The sequence below is a fragment of the Canis aureus genome, chromosome 23, assembly GCF_053574225.1.
Source record: "Canis aureus isolate CA01 chromosome 23, VMU_Caureus_v.1.0, whole genome shotgun sequence".
Classification (NCBI taxonomy): domain Eukaryota; kingdom Metazoa; phylum Chordata; class Mammalia; order Carnivora; family Canidae; genus Canis; species Canis aureus.
In genome coordinates this window covers 38,308,566-38,335,335 of record NC_135633.1, presented here as the reverse complement: position 1 = coordinate 38,335,335, position 26,770 = coordinate 38,308,566, and the positions used below count along the sequence as shown (strand labels likewise).

The window sequence follows — 26,770 nt, the reverse complement described above, 5'->3', positions numbered from 1 at the left end:
GGGTGGGTACTGGCATGTAGCAGCTGGTCTCCCAAACAGCAGTGCAGTAGCCTTCCTTGGCCTTGTCCTCCTTGATCGCGTGGAACCTACAGCCTGGGCTGCTGCACTAGTACAGGGAGGGCATCTCTGGGGGCAGCCCACAGCCCACTGTCTGGGCCTTCCTAGCCCCAGGCTGAGTTCTAGCAGTTCCTCTTTGGGTTTGAAGATTTAGGGATCAACTTCCTGAAGTGACTGGGCGTGTCTGGGTCCCCACCTGTACTCACCATTATGATGACCTACACTTAGGAAGTCGCTATCCTGTGCCTCCCTCCACTAGGCCACTCAGAGCACACATGCACTTTGTTCTCTCCTGGTTGATCATTTTTATTCCCCCAAACAAAAATAATTATTTTTTTTCCTAGTTTAAAAAAAATTATGCTACCTGGATGCCTGGATGGCTTAGTCAGTTAAGTGTCCGATTCTTGATCTCAGCTCCAGTCTTGACCTCAGGGTTGTGAGTTCAAGCCCCACATTGGGCTCCATGCTGGGTGTGGAGCCTACTTTAAAAAATAATAATAAACAAAATTTAAAATGATGTTAGGGGCACCTGGGTGGCTCAGTGGTTGAGCGTCTGCCTTTTGGCTCAGGTCATGATCCTAGGGTCCTGGGATCAAGTCCCACATCAGACTCCCTGCAGGGAGTCTGCTTCTTCCTTTGCCTATGTCTCTGCCTCTTTCTCTGTCTCTCTCATGATTAAATAAATAAAATAATAAAATATTTAAAAATGATGTTTAAAAAATCCAATTATTGATGAGATGTGGAAAAAACAAGTCACAGAACAAGGAGTAGAATAGGTTGCATTTTCACTCTTAAAAAATACTAAAAAAGACTGAATTTGATTATATATGCTTAGAAGAAGAAAATCCTGAAGAACATTAACAGTAGTTATATCTGGAAAATAGGATTGATGGAGAAAGAGAGTTTCATTTTTTCTTTACATGCTTCTCTATTGTTTGAATTTCTTATAATAAGCCTGTATTACTTTGTAATTTAAGTAAGTATATAATGAAAAAGGAACATTATCTAACCTCCTTGCCAAATGTCTTATGCATTTAATAGACATTTGCTGATTACCCACTATGTTTAGACACTATTCTAGGTGTTGGGAATACCTGATAACAAGCAAAACCAGACACTTTCCTACTGTCACAGAGTTTACTGTCTAGTGGGGGAAACAAACATTAACCACATAATCACACAGATAATTGTAAAATTACAGCTGTGGTAAGTACTATTAAGGGGAAGTGTAACATCAGGGCTGATGCTAGACCATAAAGTATCTGTATGCTATTTTTTTAAAAGGTGTCCCAATAGACAGAAACAACCCGGAATAGACATAGCTTAGCAAGCAGACCATGCCTTTGATGAAGTAGAAAAAGGCAACCCTTCTTCCAGATTGACACAGCCCAGCTCCACAGTCAAGGCTTTGTGAGTGTAGCACAAACTGGATTTCATCTACTATCATTTCAGCTGGGAACCTTTACTTAGGTGAACAACATGCAGAAAGGTACCCAGGAGCCCTACAAAAGGTTCCATGGACATATAAAAAGTGATATTTGAGAAAGTTTCTCTGAGGAACAGACAGAAGATGAGAGATGAAAGAAGAATGGGATTTTTTTTAACTTTTTTAAAGGATTTTATTTATTTATTCATGAGAGACAGAGAGAGAGAGAGAGAGAGAGAGAGAGAGAGAGAAAGAGAGGCAGAGGGAGAAGCAGGCTCCATGCAGGGAGCCCAACATGGGACTCAACCCCGGGTCTCCAAGATCAGGCCCTGGGCTGAAGGTGGCACTAAACCGCTGAGCCACCAGGGCTCCCCAGAGGAATGGGATTTAAACAGGTGAAAGGGAGGAAGGACAAACATTCCTAGGGAATGGTAACAGCATGTGCAAAGGCCCTGGGGCAGGATAGAAATATATGCCTTTGGGAAACTGAAAGGACATTGTTGGTGAAGGACTGAAAAAGTGACAGGCGCAGTGGTAACAGTTCAGTCTAGAAAAGTGGGTAGGAGATCAGATCTCACAGGACCCTGTAGACCATCTTAAGACTGCCATGCAAAAAAATCTCCTGCTGATAAGACTTATCAGAAGGAATTAAAATGGCAATACTTTTTTTTAACTTTTTGTTAGTATTTCACTTCAGAATACAGTTCAGTGAGGTTTTTGTTTTGTTTTTTTTTTTAAGAAGGCTCCATGCGTGGAGCCCAACATGGAGTTTGGACACATGATCCTGAGATCAAGACCTGAACTGAGATCAAGAATCGGATGCTTAACCAACTGAGCCACCCAGGCATCCCCAGGTTGATGAGTTTTGACATAGGCATACTCCTATAATCTATATCTAATCAAGACATAGAACTCCATGTGCATTTCTAACAAACTCAAGGTGATGTCCATGCTGCTGATTCAAAGATCACACTTTGAGAATCACTGGTCTAGATGATAAAATGAGAAATGGCTCATAAATAGTTTCTAGACATTTATCTATTTATTCAGTAAACATTTTCTTTAAGTACCTGTTGTTTGCCAGGCATTGCTAGGAATTCAAAAATGATTAAAACTTCATTCCTCTCCTCTAGTAACTTATAGTCAGGTAGGGGAGACAGAGGTAAGCCAAACGGGTATTTCTAGCTGTCTTAGAAAGTCTGCTCACTAAATAATGGAAAAACATTTTTAAAAAATATTTTATTTATTTATTTGACACAGAAAAAAAGTACAAGCAAGGGGAGCAGCAGGCAGAGAGCAAGGGAGAAGAAGACTCCCCACTGAGCAGAGAGCCCGATGTGGAGCTCCATCCCAGGATCCCGGGATCACGACCTGAGCTGAAGGCAGACGCCCAACCTACTGAGTAGGTAGGTAGTAGGTGCCAACCCAGGCACTCCACAAATAAAATCACTAAGAATCACTAAGAATCACTAAGAATAAAAGCAAGGCTTTATAATCGGTCTTACCCTAGACAGAGGATTCCTCACCGCCACACTGAATGCAAACATGATAAGTAAGATCTACTTTATTGTTTTCCATTGGTCTAGTACTGTACAAAGTGCTTCCCATGAAGCTTGACGTTTAATCCTCTCAATGACTCTATGAAGCTAGGATCATCTTGTCTACATTTTACAGATTAGGCAACTGTATAGTCCAGAGAAGTTAAGGGACTAGACAAAGGCCATTCAACAAGTAAGTGAAATAATCAGAATTCAAACCCAGATCTGGTTGACCCAAGTGCTGGTCCTTTTAGTCACTAACACTTGCAGCTTTTTAGAAGAAATGAACCTTCATAAATCTTTTTTAGTGCTAAAAATACTAACAAATCCTACAGTAGAAATATTCAACACAGATTACAGTTCTATGGTAGGACAGGTAGGACAGCAAATAATCTTAACTAGGTGAAAATATGTGAAGTCTTCATGAGGAGGTGGGAATTAGCTTGGAAAATAAATTTTTGTCAGAGTTTCCCTAATGAAGTCTGAGAGGCAGAGATAATCCAGTGGATGCAAATGCTGTCTTCCAAACACTAAAAAAGCACACTCTATTGTGGATGAGGGAAAGTTTTTTGACATCAATTATAGTCTGCATGCAATTTCCCTAGTGATTATACAGTGCTTTTGCTTACTAAGTACTACCTTATGATTACCACTTCAACTTTCTGGTTTTCTTGATAACAGGAAGAAAGTGCCCTAATGAGTGGACATTTGTATTTTAGTCACTGGAGAGGAATATTCCACAGCATCACTTTAATACTTGGGTATACAGTTTGTAAATAGATACCTTGTTCATTTGGAAGGCGCCAGATCGTGAAATGCCATTGGTCTGTATGTAGTGGGTGGCCAAAGAGTTTTCTCTTTTGCAGACATCAGTGGGTAAGACTGGAGACAGGGAAGTGAGCTCCAAGGTGACCACAACACAGGAAACCTAGATCTAAGGCAATGCCAATGAAGATGGGTGGAAAGTAAGGGGTTGTTTCCAGAGGTATTTAAGAAATATAACCAGGGCGCCTGTGTGGCTCAATCAGCAGAGTGTCCAACTCTTGGTTTCAGCTCAGATTATGATATCAGGGTCGTAGGATTGAGCCCCATGTTGGGCTCTGCCCTCAGCACAGAGTCTGCTTGTCTGTTTCCCTCTTCCTCAGCACCACCAATACCGCCTCACTGCGTGCCTGTGCTCTCTTTCTCATAAATAAATAAATAAATAAATAAATAAATAAATAAATAAATAAATAAATAATAAAATCTTGAAGAAAAAAAAGAAATATAACCAACAAGACTCAGTAATTCATGGAATGTGAGGAGTGAAGAGAGAGGCATAGTATGACTCAGGTTTAGAGTCAGGCTGACTTCCTGGATGGTGTTATCTCTAAATAAGATAGGGAACAGAGGAGGAGAAGAAGGTGGAATTTTTAGCTTTTAGCGTTGAGCAGATAGACATGTAATTTTATTTCTCCCCAAAACTAAATATAGTCTTCAAGGGCAAATGCAAATGACAATGGTCTATTACTAGTGTAAGGGAAGAGTTAGCTCAAAAAAATGGAGATAATTCTGATGTCTTGTTCTTTCCAAAGAGTTTTGTGTGCATTAAATAAGACAATATGTGTGGAATAGCTTGAAACATTATTGCATGGAAAAAGGTTAAATGATAATTTTGACTTTTGAAATAAAAGATTGCTCGTTTTAAAAATCACCAGCCTTGATTTTAAAAATAGTATCATTTTATATGCAATTTTCTCCTAATACAACCTTGAAAAAACAGTATGAAGAAAAAGGTAATTATGATTAGAAGTGATTATCTTCTGAGACTCTCAGGGCCCTTTTCGAATGTAAATCAAAACCAGGAATGTCCCAGGGCCCCTGGGTAGCTCAGTCAGTTAAGCATCTGCCTTTGGCTCAGGTTAAGATCTTGGGGTTCTGGGATTGAGCCTGGGGTTGTGCTCCCTGCAGCAGGGAGTCTGCTTCTCCCTCTCCTTTGTCCCTGTCCCCACTGGTGTGCGCATGTGCATGCTCTCTCCCTCTCAAATAAATAAACTTCTTTTTTTTTTTATTTTTTTACTTTTTATTTACTTATGATAGGCACACAGTGAGAGAGAGAGGCAGAGACACAGGCAGAGGGAGAAGCAGGCTCTATGAGGGGAGCCTGATGTGGGACTTGATCCTGGACTCCGGGATCACGCCCTGGGCCAAAGGCAGGTGCTTAACTGCTGAGCCACCAGGTGTCCCTAGTTCAACTTTTAAAATTCTTTTTGTCTTAGTGTTTTCAAATATGTTTACATTACTGGTTTGCTTTTTTATTATTTTATTTATTATTTTTTTAGGATTTTATTTATTTATTCATGAGAGACACACACAGAGAGAGAGGCAGAGACATAGGCAGAGGGAGAAGCATGCTCCATGCAGGAAGCCTGATGTGGGACTCGATCCCAGGTCTCCAGGATCAGGCCCTGGGCTGAAGGCGACACTAAGCTGCTGAGCTACCGGGGCTGCCCTGGTTTGCTTTTTTAAAGATTTTATTTATTTGAAGGACGCCTGGGTGCCTCAGTGGTTGAGCATCTGCCTTCGGCTCAGGGCGTGATCCCAAGTCCCACATCGGGGCTCCCTCCAGGGAGCCTGCTTCTCCCTCTGCCTGTGTCTCTGCCTCTCTCTCTGTTTCTCATGAATAAATAAATAAATAAAATCTTTAAAATAAAATAAAAAGTGGAACTAATAATTAACATACATCAAAGCCTTGCTACATGCAAGGTACACTACGATTTATTTCATTTAATCTTCACAACATCCTTGCTCCTCTATTTTACAGATGGAGGAAGATGAAGTGGAGAAATGAAATTACTAGCTCAGCACAGAGTTGTTAAGTGCTGGAGTTGGGTATGACCGCACACAGCCTAGCTATGTGTGTTGAACTCTTCAACCTTGTACCGTATGGCTTCCTACTGTGTCATCAGCATGTTTATCCCTGGGTGGATTGACCTGCATGTATTCTTTCTTTCTTTCTACTTCTCTGTATTTCTAGTAATAAGCATACCTTACTTTGAGGTTAAGAGAAAAAGGTTATTTTAATTTAGAAAGCAATCAGATAAGTGAGTTTATTTTAAATAGCCCAATGCTCATTCATTCCCTGAAAAGAACACTTCTGTATCTAATTTCAATTTGGAGCATTATGTACACTACTGTTGGAAGACCAAGTTTTGTCTGGTGCATGGTTCATAATGTGTGCTTAAGTCTCTGAAAAGTAGACTACAGTTATTCTTGGGTTAATTAACTGTCATTATCTTAGAGTCTGGAATTTTACAGATAAATGTGCAATACTGAAATAAAACTTAAGCTGTCAAAGCCAGAGAAAAAGGAGTATGGGGTTTTATTTATTTATTTATTTTTTAACATTTGTAACCTTTACATTATCTGAAAAATTGTTAAGCAAGCTTAAGAAATTCGCCACTATCTACAAGTTAAAGTCAGCCCTAACAAACAGCCCTGAGATCTGATGTTTAAAAGAAATGTGAGGTTAGTCCCTTCGAAGTGCAAAACTGCATTTCTAATTCTCTTTGTGAATATTTGGTTTTCCTTTTTCCCGTGTTCATATTGGTTTGTTATTGTATGATGTCTCAGGAGCATTAGTTTGTTGGATCAGATAGTGCTCTTTTTGTTGGAATAAGGCAACATCAGGGATGTTTTCTGTTGAAAGGATAATTAGATTAAATTACATGGACTTTGCAAAATAACATGAGGCACTTAAAGGGAAACAATAAATAAAACAAAACAAAAACCCCTCTAAAACAGGTTACGCTTGGATTCACTGAACTTGACGCTAATAATTTGCCATTGATGCATATAACCAAGGCCCGGAAAGAAATATACTTAATGCAAATATACTTTATACAAAAATGACTTCTTGCTTTGGGTTTGAAGATATGTATGTATTTTAAAGTGTCTGTGAGAGAACCTTGAATAGGTTTTAGGTACACAGCAGTTTTTTTCCAAATGAATATGAATAACAATAAATGCTTTTAAAAAGGGAATAGGAACTAAATTAGAAATTGTACCTACTGTTTATTCCAACTTGGGTTCTTACTTTATTTTATTTCAATAGAAAAGGTGACTTCTGGTTTTTAGAACAGAGACTTGATGGAGCCAAGTTCAAGCATCCAGATGGCTCATAGCGACAATTGCTAAATGAGAATTTTGTTAAGTGTAAGTGAATCAGAAACATAGGGATTATGTGCATATGAGGTTAAAAGCGCTCCTCAAAGTGCACAGAAGTTTAAATGTGCAGAGGAAAGATGCTCAGTAAATTGCTCAGGGCCATTCTAAAATGCACATACTTGAAATATTTAAGATTTGAGGTGTTCATTAATGAAACCATGGCTATCCATCCCGATGTGGGACTCAATCCTGGGACTCTGGGATCACACCCTGAGCCAGAGGCAGACCGTCAAATGCTGAGTCACCCAGGCATTCCTTCAGTCCATTTTTTAAAAACTTGTTTACCCTTTCTTAATGAGTTGTAAGAGCTCTTTATATATTCTAGATATAAATCCTTTGGCAGATGTACATAAAATGTTTCCTATAATCTATGACTATCTTTTCACTTTATTAATGATATCTCTTAAGTTTTTAGTTTTGATGAAGTTCAAATTATTGATTGTAAAATGATCTCTTCTTTTTCGGTTCTGAGGTCACAAAGATTTTTCTTCTATGTTTCCTTCTAAAAGTTTCATTGTTTTAGCTTTTACATTTAGATCCATATGACATTCTTGAGTTAATCTCTATGTATAATGTGAGATGAAGATTGAGGTTTAATTTTCTTTTTTCCATATATATATCCAGTGGTTCTAATATCATCTATTGGAAAGACTTTTCTTTCCCCATTAAATGCCTTGGCAACTTTGTCAAAAATCAACTGACAACCTATGTATGGTTCTTTGTCCAGGCTTTCTATATTATTTTGTTGATCTGTACATCTATTCTTTCACCAGTACAATACTGTCTTCATTACTGAAGCTTTACAGTGAATCTTGTTTGTCCTGAACTCTGTTTTTTTTTTCATATGCTTCTTATGTCATTCAAATGTTTCTCCCAGGGGCACCTGGGTGGCTCAGTGGTTGAGTGCCTTCAGCTCAGATCACTCAGGGAGTGATCCCTGAGTCCTGGGATCAAGCCTCTCATCAGGCTCCCTGGAGGGAGTCTGCTTCTCCCTCTGCCTATGTCTCTGCCTCTCTCTGTGTGTCTCCCATGAAGAAATAAATAAAATTTTAAAAAATAAATAAATAAATGTTTATCCCAAAGATGATCCTACTTACCAGGACCAAGCACAATCTTGTTTCCTTTCATACCCCTGATGCCTTACAATATCTATAAAAGCTATAAAAATAAAGGATCATGCTATCCCTACTCTTGTTATTTCTATTTTCTTCCCTGCCCCAGGAGACCACTCTGTGCTTTGACTAGGAGACTCTTTGACTTATCAATGGCAAAAACTTGTGTGTGTTTTTTTTAATGATTTTATTTTTTATGTAATCTCTATACCCAACATGGGGCTTGAACTCAAAACATCGAGATCAAGAGTCACGTGCTCTTCTGACTGAGTCAGGCTTGCACCCCTAAAACTTCTTTTTAATAAGATTTTTTTGTTTTGTTTTGTTTTTAAAGATTTTATTTATTTATTCATGAGAGACACACAGAGAGAGAGAGGCAGAGACACAGGCAGAGGGAGAAGCAGGCTCCATGCAGGGATCCCGATGTGGGACTCAATCCCAGGTCTCCAGGAACACACCCTGGGCCAAAGGCAGGCACTAAACCGTTGAGCCACCTGGACTGGGGTTTGGGGGTAGGGCAAAGAGCAAGAGAATCACTCCACGCTGAGCACAGAGCCTGATGCAGGGCTTGATCCCCAAACCCTGAGATCACGACCTGAGCTGAAATCAAGAGTTGGACGCTCAACTGGCTGAACCACCCAAGCACCTCCCTAAAACTTGGTTTTAATAGACAATATAGAAGGTCATGAGATGGGTAAATGGGGTAGTTGTACACATGCTCAGGTGAATTGCAAAAAAGAGATTCCTGTATAATGTTACAAAGATTATTCTGGGATGAAAATTATAATAGATGAAACATATCCTTATTATCCATAAGCTAAGTCTAAACTTGTTTAGCTGGCATTCTTGTTTCCTAAAGACTTCTTCATATATATGATGCTCCAGGAAAACTGCTCATTACTATGTTCTATAGCTTCCTCACCTCTATGCTCTGATGCTGCCATCACTTGAATGCCTTTCCCCCTTCATCTTAGAATATCTAAATTTTCTCCTTCCACAAAGCCTTTTGCAATCTTCTCAACCAGGAGTAATTGTGCCTTTTCTAGAAATCTCATAACACTAATTTTTATCTCTCTATTGTATTTATCTTAGTAATATAATAGCTTACATTTACTGATTACTACGTGACAGACATTGTGCTTAGTACTTAACATACATTATCATTTTTAATCATTATAAAAACATGATAAGGTAAACATTATTATGATATAATTGACAGATGAAGAAATTGAGTCACAATGAGATTAAGTAATGTACTCAAGGCCACATGATTAGTAAATTTTAGTGTTAAGATTCTGACTAAGTTCTGACTCCAGAGTCTGTGTTCCTGATTCATATGCTGTTCTGTTCCAAATAGTGCCTATGTTGCTGGCCTCTCTCAGAAACTCTGGGATACTACCAAAGGATATCAATAGACCTGTTTGCACATGGCCAACTAGTACACTGGAAGAGATGGTGAAGACTTTAGCATTGCTTGTGAGGCCCCAGAGATATCATATTTAAAACCCTTGAACATAAAAAGAGGTAGGAAGACTCGCTGCAGTTTCTGGTGAGTGTGCCTCACATGGGATGGGAAGTGACGCTTTTCTTTGCCTCTTGATACAAGTTCTGTGAGTAAGGTTTTGAGTTGGCACAGTTGGTGTCTCTAAAATAGCCTTCCCTTCCAGTCCTTGGGGAATTTGGTAAAACTTCTTTGTCCAAAAAAGATACAAAATAGGAAGAGCTAGACTACTTTTTGGTCTTTCTTTTTAAAAATATGATTTGTTTTGAATAATGAAAGTAACACATGTACATTTTGTATAATTTGGAAAATACAAGAAAACCACAAGGAAGAAAACTCTTCTATAGTTCTACCACTCAAAGGTAACCACAATTAATATTTGTGCCTTCTATTCTTCTAATCCTTTTCTGTGGATTCACATGAATATATGTGTATATTGGAAAATGTAATGATATCACATTATGGTTTTGTAAGTAATTTTTACAACAACATAGGGTGAATATCTTCCTAAAATATCATTTTAATGGCTCCATAGTAATACATCATAAGAATATCCATAATGTAATTAAGCACACCTCAATTGTTCAGCATTTAAATAGTTTCTGATTTTTTTTTTAAGATTTTATTTATTTATTCATGAGAGACACAGAGAGAGGAAGAGACATAGGCAGAGGGAGAAGGCTCCATACAGGGAGCCCGATGTGGGATTTGATCCTAGGACTCCAGGATCCTGCCCTGGGCTGAAGGCAGGCATTAGACCGCTGAGCCACCCAGGGATCCCTAGTTTCTGAATTTATGCAGATACATGTTTATATCCATCTGGGATTGTTTCCTGAAGGGGGAGAGAAGCTAAATCATTCATGCAAAGTTACATTTCACCCTGGTAAAGTTGTACAAGTTAACACACAATGGAGTTAGGTTACTATTTGATGACTAAAAGATCTGTAACCCCGCAGGGGCCAGATCCTGAAAGGGCTGCCAGAATTGCAGGGGAAGACCCCTCCACTGAGAGCAGGAAGAGGAGGAGTTCCAGGCAACAATGAGAAAATACCAACCAAGCTTTTCGATTTTCATTCCAGAATGCTAACATTGAAAAAAAAATTAAAAAGAACACTAACTTTGCCATATGCTACCTGTTTCTTGGTCTATACCTCAAAGTCCATGGATCAACAACACAAAATACATGTACTTCAAGTTCTCAACAGAAATGTTAGGTTTAACCTAGCTAATTAACTGTGCCACAGCCCCACCCCAGGCTGGATTATTTGTGGGCAGAATCCATTTCTGATTCATCTCGATATCCTCAGTGCCTTCACACTCAATAAATATTTTCTGAATGAATGAAATCAATTCTATGTTTACTATCCTAACTTTATTGATTTTCTTGAAGACTTTAAAGAAGGTGAGCTCCTGGGATGCCTGGGTGGTTCAGCTGTTGAGCTTCTGCCTTTGGCTCAGGGCGGGATCTTGGAGACCCAGGATCAAGTCCCACATCAGGCTCCCTGCATGGAGTCTGCTTCTCTCTCTGCCTATGTCTCTGCCTCTCTCTCTCTCTGTATCTCTCATGAATACATAAATAAAATCTTAAAAAGGAAGAAGAAGAAGAAGAAGAGGAAGGAGAAGGAGAAGAAGAAGAAGGTGAGCTCCTGGAGTTATCACAGGGACTGAGATTTTACCTGGGGTGAGAAGAGAATTGGAGCAACTGAAACCACTTTGACAGGTTGGAGCTTCTAGGCAGAGATCTCCTGCACAGGCTCACTAATACACCTAAGTAAAGAGATCTTGAAATAATCATATTCAAACCTACATTTGGAATCTATTCAATTGCAACACACTTGCATAACCTGGCTTTATAGTATACATATCAAAGTTTTTTAGAAAATCCCTGTTCTTATCAGCAGGAGAAATGTACTCTTTTAACAAGATTTGTTGTTGAAACTTGGTGACCAAGTTCTATTCTTTCAGGTGAGATTCCAGTAAAACAGTTTTCACTATAAAAAGATGGATTATAGTGAAACATTTTCCAAGCTTTTGTGGGCCCATAATAATAATAATAATACTCTTTTGCCAATATCCACTATAAAAAATGTTTTGCCAATATCTACTTATCTCTAACACTCATTCATGTCATACTCCTGAAAACCACCTAGAATATTTGCCTGAGCCAGTTCATTTGCATAAAATAAAGAACATTATGTGGGGCAGAGCAAGTCCTTAAGAAGTCCCATAGTTTTTCTCTCTAATGATTATAGTACTGAAAAGATACTATTTGGTTTCTGATGCCTTTATTATGAAAGTCCTGAGTAAGTGGACCCTTATGCAAACAAATAGTTAATGTCTCCTTGCCTGTGAATGCTAAAGGATGGGGTTGCGGTTTTAGGTAAGTTTTAATAAAGACTGGAGCTTTAAGTAACGTGTTTTTTAAACTTCTCTGAGCCTTATTTCCTATTGTGTAAAAAGCATGGGACTACGGAGAGTTGCAGAAGGTTGGTTGTACTTGTATCATTTCTTTCCTATTTCTGCGTTCTTGGCTTTGCTAGTCTGCGAATCATTAAGAAATTTGGAGCCAGCAAGGTAGAATGAAGATCTGTGGAATTTGGGGAAGGCTAGTGTTAAAGTCCTAGCTCTGCTACTTAAAAACTGTGAAATCTTGGGTCAGTCCTCTAAATGAGCTTAATTAAGTTACCTAGAATATGGAATTGTTTGAGCTTCAAATAAGATAAAATTACTTGAATCCTTGTTGTGCCAGTTTATTTAATTTTTGAATGTTCATAAAAGGCCGTTTCTTCTTTGGTTGGCTCCTCTTCTTCCATGTATTACTTATCTGCCTCCTTTTCTTAGAGTTTTGCCATATCTTCCTTTTGTTGTATCAGTGAGTATGTAACCCTCAGGTGACCTATTCTATTCTCACAGCTTCAGCTATTAAATATATGTTGACGTCTGCTGTTGGTATGTAGCACTGTCGTTGAGCTTTAAGATCTGTGTGTCTTACTGCCTATTGGACAAAACTACCTCAAGAGGTCAAGGTCAAATGTTCAAAATTCAACTGTCTTTCTCCCTATGCTTGCTCCTTCCTGTCTTGGTGATTAATACCACTATCTACCAGTGGACCCACTCAGAAACCTGGTATTCATCTTAGATTCTGCTCATTCAATCACACTTTTACTCAAGAAGTCCAAAGTATTGTAGATTTTACTCTCTAATAGTTGTTTAACGTCTTATCTCCTCCTCTTCATTCCCACTGCTGTCACCTAGTTAAAATCCTCATAAATTATTTCCTGAGGGGTGCCTGGGTGGCTCAGTCAGTTAAGCATCTGCCTTCAGCTCAGGTCATGATCCTAGGGTCCTGGGGCTTGGTCCGGCTCCTTGCTCAGCAGGGAGTCTTCTCCTGTTCACTCTGCCACTCCACCTGTTTGTGCGCTCTCACTCTCTCTCTCAAATAAATAAATAAATAAAATCTTTTAAAAAATTATTTTGTGGATTACTTGAATGCCCTGCCTTCCAATCTTCCTGCCTCTTTTCTGGTTCCCTTTAATCTATTCTCATTGTTGTTACAATAAGTTTTCTTTTTTTATTTTTTATTTTTTATTTTTATTTTTTTTTAAAGATTTTTATTTATTTATTCATTCATAGAGACAGAGAGAGAGAGAGAGACAGGCAGAGGGAGAAGCAGGCTCCATGCAGGGAGCCCGACGTGGGACTCGATCCCGGGTCTCCAGGATCACACCCCAGGCTGCAGGTGGCGCTAAACCGCTGCGCCACCGGGGCTGCCCAGTTTTCTTTTTTTAAAAAAAGATTTTATTTATTCATGCATGAGAGACAGACAGAGAGAGAGAAAGAGAGAGGCAGAGACACAGGCAGAAGGAGAAGTAGGCTCCATGCAAGAAGCCCAACGCGGGACTCAATCCCGGGACTCCAGAATCACACCCTGGGCCAAAGGCAGGGGCCAAACCACTGAGCCACCCAGGGATTCCCCACAATAAGTTTTCTAAAAAGTATAGTATACTTTTTTCTAAAAAGTATAGAAGTATAGTTATATTATCATTCTGCTTAAAACCAGTCAATGGCTCTATCTTTCCAGAGAAGATTAAATTCCTTAGGTTATCCCATGAGACTCTTTATGATCCCATTAATTTTGAATTCAGTTTTGTTGCTGTTCATCCCACCACATTTACCTTCTTTCCAGACACAGATTCTTCTCTATGTATCAACAAGTTCATTTCCAAGTGTTCTTAGGTTCATTTGTTCCCAAGCCCATCAGGACCAAGAGATGTTTAGGCTTGCAGGCTTAGGATGCAGTTTCACCAAATAGATTCTTTGGAGACTTCAAACAAGACAGATGAATTGTTTATAATAACAGAAGACTACAATATAAATCCATCAATGGAGTATTGATTATATAAGTTATGATATATCTTTATATGTAGCTTTTAAAATTAATAAAAAGGGCACCTGAGTGGCTCAGTCAGTTGAGCGTCTGCCTTCGGCTCGGGTCATGATCCCAGGGTTTCAGCCCCCATTGGGCTTCCTGCTCAGTGGGGAGTCTGCTTCCCCCTCTGTCCCTCTCCCTCAGTTCATGCTCTTTCACTTTCTCTCTGAAATAAATAAATAAAATCTTAAAAAATAAACAAGTAAATAAGTAAGTGAAAATGAATAAAGAGTATCTACATGAACTAATATAGAATAATCTCCAAAACACTTAAATAGGAAAAAAATTGCAGAAATTAGTGTATAATACGCATTAATTTATTTGAAAGGAAATATAAGAAACTTTTTTTTATTTTTTTGAGTAAATTCTATCCCCAACGTGGGGCTTGAACTCACAACTCCAAGATCAAAAGTTGCATGCTCTGCCCACTGAGCCAGCTAGGTGCCCCTATAACTCTTAATAATGATCACCTCTAGGTAGAAGTCACAGTCTAGGGAGGAAGGAAGACTTGTTTAGCACTGTATATCTTTTTACACTATTTGAATTTTTAAACACTTACAGTTATTGCTTAAAAAACCAATTCATGGGACACCTGGGTGGCTCAGTAGTTAAGTGCTTGCCTTTGGCCCAGGGCATGATCCTGGAGTCCCAGGATCGAGTCCCACATCTGGCTTCCTGCATGGAGCCTGCTTCTCTCCCTCTGCTATGTCTCTGCCTCTCTCATGAATAAGTAGATAAAATCTTTAAAAAAAATTCATTTGTCTTTAAAATCACAAATCCGGTATGCTCTTTTCTCCTACCTTCTGTACAATCTATGGGCTACCTTCTCCTAACACCCTGAACATATGTTGAGGTAGGTGGTCCTGCTCTTTGGGGTTGGCTGCAAGTATAGAAAACTCCTTGGCAGCCACGACGTCCTTAAAAGTGAAATTTTAACTGTGGCTGTTTCCGAAGTTTCAGGAGCAGTGGTTTTCCCATGTCCAGCCTTGAAGTTCCTAAATAAATGGTTATATTTCCAGAATTAACTTTATTTAGGTATCTGACATTGTTCTCCCTCCTCCATACACATACACATAAAGCCTTTCATTCTGACCATGACTTTCGTCTTGCTCATTATTTTTGATGGCATAGGTGTGTGCATGATGATGCAATGACTGGATCATTGTTCTTCAGAACTGTCGTTATCACTGAAACGATTTATCCTATAAGTATGTACATTTGCCATTTCCAATTGTGTACTACATCTATTTTTGTTTTTATACTAATTGCATGTCTCTTCCTACTAACACTATTAATGTTAATAACAGCTGCATCTGTTTTAACTTCTCAAAAACATTTGTAATTTTTGTAAAACACTGAAAACCAAAAGCAAATACATCAAACATACAGAGATCAAGGTAACAAAGTGATGGTCAGCAGACTGAATTCAGCCTGCATTAAGTTTTTTGTTTGGCCTGCATAGAACTTTAAAAATGTGAATTTGTTCTCAGAATTTCAAAGTTGAAGGAGGTCTGGTTTGCCTTAAGAGAGCAAAGGCACAGCAACACTGAGACCACATTCTGGCCAAGTAAAATCAGCGAAAGCCCGAGGCTGCTCATTTCCGTAGCTGGACACAGTTCACCTCACACCTCACACTCCAGTTTACCTCAGACCTTATCCTGCCAGTTGTACTCACGGTAGGTATTTGAGTTTGCCATACTGCAAGGTAAGATATTAATTAAATGGATTAAAGAATAACCCAATGGAATAATTAAATGGATTAAGGAATAACCCAGTGATCCTGTGACCAGGACTGAAATTACCTCACCTGACCACTAACTCCTTCTGGCATGTCTGAAAGAGTTGATGAGTCTTTGCTTGGAAGCAGAGCTTTGTATTTATGAATGTTCATAAATAGAAAGTATTTGAGTAAAGATATGTAGTGAATTACTTGTAGTTTACTGATTAGGCTGAGAGCTCTTTCATACATTTTTCCTTTTGCTTAAAATACCCTCTTCTAAAAATTAAAAAAAAAAATACCCTCTTCTTCCTAATTCATCCTTTTCTCTTAGCTCATCCTTCAAAATTAGCTTCCTGGGAAACCTTCCCCAATCCCCCAACCTGACTTGGTTGCCCTTTCCCCCACACTTCTGTAGAATCCTTCTTTTATCTTAGTCTCTAATTATAGATTTTGGTCTAAAATTTGTTCCATGATCTTTTGTTTGAGCAAGATTGGGAACTTCTTGAGGGCAGGGTATGCGTTGAGTTTTATTCATATCCTACAGACGTCTTTTAACTTCATCGTAGAGGTCTCCTATATGCCCTATCAGGCATGCAGAAAGCTTTCAACAAACACTGGAGGGAATGAATGATTGAATGATTCCATCAATAGATTGTATATAATTTGCCTTCTGTTACACTGTCAGTAACAATTTACTTTAGTGGTCAACTTATTTATAGTTTGTGTTGGAAAATGTTTTTTGATTTAAGTGTTGAAGAATAGGAGAAACAAAGAGAGTTCAGGTCTAAACTCATAAGTCTTGTGTGGGACCCAAGGTTGTTAAAAGACATTCACTTGGGATGCCTGGATGGCTCAGCGGTTGAACATCTGCCTTTGGCTCAGGGCGTGATCCCCAAGTCCCGGGATCGAGTCCCACATCAGGCTTCCTGCACGAAGCCGGCTTCTCCCTCTGCCTGTGTCTCTGCCTTTCTCTCTCTCTCTCTCTCTCTCTCTCTCGGCGTCTCTCATGAATAAATAAATAAAGTCTTTAAAAAAAAAAAAAAGACATCCACACTTTTCTCTTCCCAGAAAACACAGTGCCAGAATATTTAATTCAGCTGTACAGTCTCATGAGCATCTGTAACATCTGATTATCAAATAAATGATTCAGAGTAAGATGGTATTGGGCTTACATAAAGTAGGGAGGGGAATGCTATAATTACTGAGTGAAGACATACTGATGTCATTAATATGCCTATGTAAGAAGTTAGTGGGGAAATAAATTGCAATGAAATTCAATTGTAACCTAATGACTTATTATTACCTTGAATAATTGAGACCTTGGTTATCATCATTGTTGGCATCATCATTACAATCTACCTATTAACTGAATATACCCTTCTATTTACATCCTTAAATTCATTCCCACCTTGTGGTATCACAGAAAGATCTTTGGTTTTGTTCCTGGTTCCTGGCACAGAGCTCCTAAAACCCTTGGAATTTCTTGGAATAAGAGTGATAGGAGCATCTTTTAATGAGGCCCACCTTGGTGAGACTCTAAATAGCTTTAGCAAGGGGACTGCAAGCCAGAAAGAGCAAACCTAGCTTAGAAGCTTGGAAATTTCAGCCCCACTTCCTGAGAGGGGAAAGGGAGATTACGTTTAACCACCAACACCCAGTGATTCAATCAATTGTGCCTACGTAATGAGACCTCCATAAAAACCCATCAACAACGAGGTCCGAGGTCCGGAGTTTCCAGGCTAGCAAACACTTATAAGTGCTGGGAGCATGGCCCACCCCAACTTCACAGGGACAGAAGCTCCTGCGCTTGGGACCTTTCCAGACATCATGCTATGTGCCTCTTCATCTGACTGTTCATTTGTATCCTTTATAATAAACCAGTAAATGTAAGTAATGTGCTTTCTTAAGTTCTGTGAGCCATTTTAGCAAAACATCCAACCTGAGGAGAGGGTCATGGGAATCCTCAATTTATATCTGGTAGATCCAAAGCACAGGTGGTCTGAGACTTATGATAGGCATCTGGAAGTAGAGGTAGTCTTTTGGGGCTGAACCCTTTAACTTATGAGATGTGATGCTAACTCCAAGTAAATAGTGCCAGAACTGAATTGAATTGTTGGTTACCCAGTTGGTGTCAGATAATTAAGGAGGTAGTGTTGGAAAAGACATCAGATATATGACGTCAGGAGGAAAAAAACCTCACATGCTCTTGATCATTATATTGATCACAGCATGCTGATTGTTAGCAGTGCTAAGTTACTTTAGAGTGTCCCTTTAAATCTGTTTCGATTCCCTTTCCCCATTGCCTTTCATGCAACATTATTCATTTGCTCCGCAAAAATTGAAATCCTGTTATGTGCCAGGCCTATACTAAGACCTAGGGAATAGTGGTGAGGAACACCACTACTACTGAGTCATATGAGTCCCTACTCTCAGGAGCCTAGTGATAAAAACAGACATCCATCAAAGCATCACATATACATATAGATTTACAACTGTGGTAAATGCTGTAAGTGAGAGGTATAAGATGCTCTGATTGTTCTCATCAGAAAAAGCATGACACACTTTCCTAAGGAAGCTAATCTAAAGACCTGTAGGAGGATAACTAAGTGAAGGTGTGGGAGTGGGCAAACTTAAACGTCACTTCTTGCAAAGTCTTCTGAGACTGAGGATTCTTTTTCTTCACTCTTCTATTTCAGCACCTTCCTCCTCTAGATTATCCCCCCCCCCCCCCCCCCCCGCACAATTTGGCTGCTATTAAGAGCCTCTCAGCATATACTCAGAACAGCATTGGAAGAAAAGCCTTTTCATAAGCCTTCTTAAAAAACAACAACAACAACCAGATAATAGCATTAGATGCTTAGTAAAGAAAGGCCCATAACTTCTCATAATTGAGCATAGAACTGCTCTCCTAATCTGTTTCCTCCTCACTTTCCAGGCAGATCCCCAACTGGGTGCACCCAGCTAGGGCCCTAGTGATTGGGAAAATTATGAATAGAGCTATGAGCCAAGACTACTGGATGGCAGTGGGAGCGACTCACTTTGCTGAGTGGAGTCAGACATGTCAAATAGGTTTTGAAGGGTAAAGAGGACAGGGGATGGCAGGAGGAGGGAACAGCACCCACAAAGGCAGAGAGGAATAAAAGAACACTGCATATTTGCAGGGACTGAGGGTGGTTTGGAAGTCTTTTAAGTAAGTCAGGAAAACATCAAAATAAAATAGTGAAATTAAATTAGCTTTCCAAAAATACAAAGAATTAAAATAAACTTCAGTGAAATCTAAAAGTGTCATAGGTAGAAGTTCTCATTTCTCTAAAATCCTTGGTAAAAAAAAAAAAAAAAAGGAGTTGTTGCTACACGTATTAATCTGAACATCTGCAAGTGTCCTAAGTTCCAGATTCTTTAGTTCAATTCCTTGGAATCTGCTTATTTTCCTGGCATATCTTATTTAAATTCTTTCCCATTTTTTAAATTGTCTTCCAAGTGTTACCCTTCTTCTTTCTTGCTTACCATGTAGAATAATCTTTGTCAAATGATTTCCACATCTTCCCAGACTGTGATGTAGCTGACTAAGAATTTCTTTTGGCATAGCTCTTTCCTTTTAGTTACTGGACTGGAAGCTTCTACCTAAAATGGCACGTGGCAAGGGCTAGAGGAAAAAAATAACAAGAAAACATGTTCAGCTTATGGAGAGAATGTTTTCATTGTATGTGAGGAAAAGAGGAACTAATATTTATTAGCACACATGTTATGCTAGGCTCTGTGGCAGGTGCAGTCTGAATGCTATCTTGTTTAGTTAGCTATCAGGAGCCTAAATGGGGAGATGGTCGTACATTTCATCATGGCGACAAACGAGAGTTCATGTAATCCACTGCCTTGATTGTCTAGAGAGCAGTTTGGTGGTCATTTAGCTCATTTACAGCTATGTGGGACTTAAGCCCACATTCCTGATCCTTAATCCAGTGTTCTCTCTACAGCATGCTGGGATTCTTATGACCTTTCTCCTCCAGACATGTTTCTCTTCTTTCTGTTTCCTTTCTTTCTTTTTCAATAATGTGGTTATCTGTTTTTTTGAAAATGGATTGTTTGAAATCATCCTTCAACAACTTCATTCAACATTTATCTACTGATTATCTACTGCACACCAGATCTTGACACTATGCTAGGCATTTGATTGGCTAGAGTAAGATAAGCAATGTAGAGATAACTAAAATACAAAGGAGCATACAGAAGGGCTTTGTAAACAAGTTTTACAGGATTTCAGATGTGGGTGTGGGGAAGCTGGCCCAGGACTTGGGTTTTAAATGAATGGAAAAGATTTTTACAAGGAGACAAGGGCTTAGAGTAGGAAAAGAATTCTAGGAAGATGAAGAGCCATAATAAGGATAAAGAGGAACGGAATATATTGGCGAGACGTCAAGTAGAATCATATGACTAACAAAGTGTTTATATTAAAAGAAAAAATGTGAGACAAGATGGAAACAGACTGTGCTCTTTATGCAGCAAGGCAAGGAGCATTTCCTATTATTAAGATCAGAGTAGCTAAAATACAAAGAGAATAGAAGCCCCAGTCAGATGTTACTTGATCAGGCTGCAGACAGGTCACCCAGAAGCTGACTGGAAATGGGTAGGAGGAGTCAAGAGCGAGTCCAAGGAGACTCTTATTAGCACACTCCTACCTCCAGGGGGAGCTCACGGTTTCTGTCCTTCATTCCAAAGAAAAAGGAACTGAAGTGAATCTAGAACAAAATGGAGATTTTATAGAAACAATGATTGTTCAGGAGATCCTGTTGGAGGAAGCCAGTCATAATAAATGGAAGTGAGCTGAGAAAATATTTTCCCTATCAATGATTTCTGGGGATTCTTAGCTTTATTTAGTTCTTGTACTTATCTTTCTATCTCTTCTCTGCCTTGTTCTGAGTCAGAAGGGCAAAAATATCACTGGGGAGTCCACATCATCCAGCTTGATAGGATTTGGAACCAGCATGAGCTGGCACTAAAGATAATGGGCAGAATGCCCCTGCATCCTTTGTACATGTGTCTGGTGAGGAGCCTGTAATAGTTACATGCATGATCAGGATCCGGTCAAATTGTTTCCACATAACTGTATAAGACCTGCATCTCATGTGGTCACATAGGGCGCAAGGACTTAGAAGGCAGGATCCTAATGGGCAGACTTCTTGCTGAGAGAGTTCTTGTTCAACGCTTCAGCTACTGATTACCAGTAGGCAAAGAGGACTATTTCTGACACCAGAAAAGGTATCCGTGAAAGACTAAGAATACAAAAGCACCTAAATGCATCATCCTTCATGGTGGGAGAGAACCTGCTCTTGGCCAGGATTCGCTTCTAGGACCAAAATAATCTCATCAGCAGAAGCCTGGAATTTGAAGAAATGCAAAGCCAACTGCGAGGCACACACCTTCTCTAAAATGAGGGCTATCTTCTTGGCCCTCACTTAATTTAGGAGTGAGGAGCTGGAAATGCCAATAGTGAGGGCATAAATCTAGGACCTTGGAAAGGTGTTTAACCTACAGGAATAAAGGAGACCTGTGAATGATTTATGGAAGAGATATGACAATACAGTAAATTCTTAGTTTCACTAGTTCACAGCAGCGTTTAGATGCAAATCTCTGGGAAAGCAGGCAGCCTACACAGGTGTTGGACTTACCCTAGCTTGTGGGTGCCAAAATGGCACAATTTTAATCTTATTTTATCTTCATACGTTCAGAGAGCATTTTTTAAAACTGTCTTCTATGTTCCAGTTATAGGAGCTACATTATTATTCTAGCATGCCATCTGATATTCTTATATGAAGGTCTATGTGTTCTGACCCAACAAATCTTTTATTCTATCATTTATATACTCCTAACTTTTCTTATTTGATAGCAATTTGATCTCATTATAAGATCCACAAATAATGCGGAATATTTGAAGACACAAAAAAACACAATGTAAAACAAAAATTAGCCATGATTGTATCAAAGATAATTTTGATGTATGCATGTTTACTGTTTCTGACTATATACATGCATGTTTTGAAATAAAAATCACCACAGGAGCACCTGGGTGGGTCAGTCAGTTAAGTGTCTGCCTTCTGCTCAGGTCATGATCCCAAGGTCCTGGGATCAATCCCTGCATTAGGCTCCCTGCTCAGACAGGGGTCTGCTTCTCCCTCCTTCTGCCTGCTGCTCTGCCTACTTGTGCTCTCACTCTGTCAAATGAATAAATAAAATCTTTTTTTAAAAAAAATCACCATGATATTTACATTGTTTTGTAGCTTTTTCTTTCTACTGACTAATGTATATTTGTCAGGAACTTTTTCAATGTCAGTAAATGATCTACATCAAGATTTTTTCTTTATAATTTTTTTATTTCAGAAGTATTAGCTGTACATTGTTGTGAACTTAGAAAATGGAGAAAACTTGTACGGAAGGAAATAAGTCATTGAGAACCCTATCATCCAGAGATTAATTGCTTTTAATATTTTAGTCTATATCCTGTCAATTGTTTTTAAAAGTTATATAAGTAATAACTCAATGTATTTTCACTATTAAGTTTCAAATATTACGGAAGCATTTTACTCTTTTTACTTTGCAGGTAATAAAAATAATTTTGTTGTTTCTTTGAATAAACTTTAAATATGTTTGTATGTATCTTTAAGTGAAATACAGAAAAGTTTAAATAAAAGCATAAATCATTGGGACGCCTGGGTGGCTCAGCAGTTGAGCATCTGCCTTTGGCTCATGGTATGATCCTGTGGTCCTAGGATCGAGTCCCACATTGGGCTCCCTGCAAGGAGCCTGCTTCTCCCTCTGCCTCTGTCTCTGCCTCTCTCTCTGTGTGTCTCTCATGAATAAATAAAATCTATTTAAAAAAAAAAAGAAGCATAAATCACTGGATTGAAATCAAAGTGTGAGCCCAGCCATTCTCCTTTTTAGGAGAGGGCTCTATGGGAGAATCTGTCCCTTGCCTTTTCCAGCTTTTGAATGACTTTCCACATTCATGTTTTTATGGTTGTATCACTCTAATCTTCAAGGCCAGCATCTTCAAATCTCTTAGCTCTATGTCAAATCCTGCCCTGCCCTCTCTCCTAGGAGGATACTTGTGATTGCATTTAAAGCCTACCTAAACAATACAGGATAATTTTCTCATCCTTAATTTAATCACATCTACAAAGGTTCTTTTTCCAAAATAGGCGACATCTTTAGGCTCCAGTGAATAGGGCACCACTATTCAGCTTGCTAGAGCTGTTATCATTGGGTAGGGATGGAGTTCTGTGAGTCAATAGGAAGAAGGGATAGAAGAGAATCTTCTAAGGGCACCAACCCTAAAGTCAGTGCCATTCTTGGGGGGGAAAAAAAAACACAACAAACCACATGATGGCCAGAATGATTGGGTCAAGAAGAAGATAAAGACAACTGCACTGAGGGAACACAATACAGATTTTGGAATTCCTTTCAGTTAAGAGTTTGAATGTTTTGCATGTAGGCTGTGGGTTTCAAAAATTTTAAGTTGCTGAATAGTCACCTAAGAATGTACCTGAGATGGCAGAACTAGGAGGGGAGCCCACAGCTGAGGTCCAAGGCCAGAGCCAGAGGCACAAATGGATCAGAGGGCACTGGGGGAGCTATAGATAGAAGACCTTGCGGAAAGATTCTTAATCTCATCATCAGCCACAAGAGAAGTGGAAGGGATTCAAGAGGAGTTTTCGGCTTTCACAATCCATCTACGGATTTAATACCTGCTATTGATGGCATTCTGCAGATTAAGCTTTTTGAGAAACTCATTTTAAGTGACCTGGTAAGGGGTTGAGCCAGACCTCATGAATACTCAGGGGATGGAGGAGGGGAAGTAAGCTGATGGGTGACTTTAATAGGTGACTGGTGACTGGCCAAGGGACATTATGGAAAGACTGTGCCAGACCGTAAGCATTCTATGTAAATACCCCTTTGAAGGCTGAGTCTGCTGTTCTGACTAATTTGGGGGCTTACAAGGATGGTATATTTTTCTCTGAGACGATAGACTGTTTCAGAGAGCTTGAGTAGATGAATGTTGGCTGTGGGTGGGGACCGTTGCTTCAGCCAACTCTCTTCACCAAAAGCAACTATAGTGGAAGATCAAGCTTTAAATTGAAAGTCTTCAGAGATGACTGGGCTGGATTTCCCCAGCCACATACAGGAAAAGCCTCAAGGAAGAGGAAAAGGAGAAACACTGTAGTGACATGGAGGCTTTCGCCCAGTCCTCGCCCCTGGTCTGGGCATCTCCTCCACTCTGAGCTATGTTCTTGCTGCCCTCAAAGGGGCTCAGCTATTTTCTGAGTAAGATGGAGAAAGTGTTTGATGATTAAGTGGAGAGAAGGGTTGAGCTGGAACAGTGATTGGCCCCATGTTGAGGCATTCCGACCTTAAGAGAGGAGGGGAGCTGAAAGCCAGTGGAAGGGGAGAGGAAGACCCAGCAGAAGGGCATTTCTCCTCTGAAATTGATAGTTCATATGCACAGATGCCAGTAATTTAATAAATGAGTCTTGTAATCCTCTTCCATGAGGGTATTAGTGAAAATGATACTGATAAATTAAAATGCCTTAGGGTTAGGCATCATACTTTTCCTCTTCCTGGAGTTCTCCTCTCTCCCTGGAAAACTACTCATCCTTCAGCATTTAAACTTTCAATATGAAGTCCACACAACACTTCCATATTCCTACCACCTTTCCATTCTTAGCACATCCTGTGGTTCTTCTTTACTCTGGCTATTCAGTAAAATCCTTGAGGAATATTTACAAATTTTATATATCTGAGTCCCACCCACATTTACTAAATTAGGTGGGACATAAACATTTGCAGTTTTTGTCTATTTTTAAAATTTTTTTATTTAGTTACCTGAGAGAGAGAAAATGAGCAGTGGAATGGCAGAGGGAGAAGCAGGCTCCCCACTGAGCAGGTAGCCTGGCATGGGGCTCCATCCCAAGGACCCTGGGATCATGACCTGAGCTGAAGGCAGACACTTAACCAACTGAGCCACCCAGGTGCCCCACATTTGCAGTCTTTAAAACTTCAATAAGTGGTTCTAATTCTGAGGCTGAGACCCACTGAACTATCACATCATAAGCAGAGTATGAATTACTGGAGTATAAAGACTAAACTGCTTTCATTTTGTTTCCCCAGCTCGTAGCATGTTATAAGCACTCAGTAGAAGTTTGTTGAAGTATTGAAAGAATTAGTAAGCAGACAGAGCTGGAAAGTATACCATGTGTTAGAGAAAATTTAATGAAAGATTTGTTCTAGGCTGGAGCTGGTCAGGAGTGGTGTGTGTCCACGGCATTGAATGAGGTTTGAGCCCAGAAGGGGAAGCCGAAGGGAAATGGGTTTCAGGGGTTACCAAATGAAGAAGTGAGTATCAAAGACCAACTTGGCCTAGTCTACATTCCTTTGACATAAGATTGCTACACACTTGGGATGGGATGATACTCAAATAACCTTCTAGCCAGGATGGGGGTGGGGATGGGGGTGCAGTGAGAGCAGACATTCTGGCATCAGGTGCCCTTAACAGGAAATAAGAGAGATGCTGACAAGAAAGAGTTTAAAAATCTAGCTAAGATCCAATCGAAAAACATTCACATAACAACACAACAATTAAACTTAATGATTGCCATTTGTGAGTGCTTACTATGTGCCAGTCTTCACATTAAGCTCTTTATAAACATGACTTCGTTGAAAACCATTACTATAGCCCCTTCATGAAGGAATGCAGGTTTGGAGAGCAAAAGTAAGTTGTTTAAGGTTACACAGCCAGTAAGAGTTAGAAAGTAGATTTGCATTCAGGTCTAGCTGACTCCAGAACCTGTGCTTTCATGCAGGACACCTCTAGCCTCCTTTTTCATAGCATAGCCTCTGGTTTAAGTGATTACCTAAAATCACATGGTAAATCCTACCATGTCTTTGAGGCTTGGAACAATTCCTGACTCTTCACTGCCTTACAGAATGTATTAGAAAATGGAGTATCTGCAGAACCAAGTAGAGAGGTAACTGCATAGGGTGGGGTTGATATCAGCTTCCAAAAGGGATGAATTAACTTGAAGTTTACTTAAAGGAAGTAAGGAAATATGGAGGAGAAAGAACAGAGCAGCATTAAATCTAGACCTGAAATGTTTGAGAGGAAAAAGCCCAGATTCACCTCTATACCTACCAACGTCATTATTCCAAACCTCACCGGATAGCATGCTTGTGTGCACTCATGCACACACATATACTCAGAGATCCTATGAGATTTTCCTAAATACTAATTTTCAACAAATAGATAAAATAATAAGATTAGAAAGATATATTTAATCAGAGGTGAGCTGTTTTGACTCAATACTTCTGACCCCAAACAGATGTATGTTTTTTGGTTTGTTTTTGTTTTTTTCTCACACCAATTCTCTGATTCTTTGGAAACCAGCTGGATGTCGCACAATTTAATTCTAACACTACCTGAAGTTTGTTAGACTTCACAGATTTAAGGGCTCAGTCCTACAAGGCTGCTTATTTTCAGATGCCGATTGCAAGTCTCAAGCCACCCATGTTTGTGCTTCTAAACAACCAGGTATAAATTGGGGATTCCCACTACTCTCTTTTTAGGGTCGGTAATTTGCTAGCATGGCTCACAGAACTCAGGAAGTCACTTCATTTATGTTTCCTAGTTTATTATAAAGGATACAAATGAACGTCCAGTTGCACAGATATATAGAGCAAAGTCTGGAAGCATCCTGAGTTTAGGAGCTTCTGTCCTCCTGGAGTTGGGGTGTACC

At 39.4% G+C, this 26,770-nt stretch overlaps 1 long non-coding RNA gene across 3 annotated transcripts in view; it reads right to left on the bottom strand.

Moving 5' to 3' along the window:
* The window catches only part of LOC144295008 (uncharacterized), a 140,650-nt gene that overhangs the window by 649 nt on the left and 113,231 nt on the right, over positions 1 to 26,770 (bottom strand). For all 3 annotated transcript variants that reach the window (XR_013362355.1, XR_013362356.1, XR_013362357.1), the window contains 4 exons: positions 19,497 to 19,635; positions 14,293 to 14,435; positions 14,016 to 14,164; positions 422 to 539 (listed from right to left, as the gene is read on the bottom strand). This is a non-coding gene — a long non-coding RNA (uncharacterized LOC144295008). The remainder of the gene's footprint in view (positions 1 to 421; positions 540 to 14,015; positions 14,165 to 14,292; positions 14,436 to 19,496; positions 19,636 to 26,770) is intronic.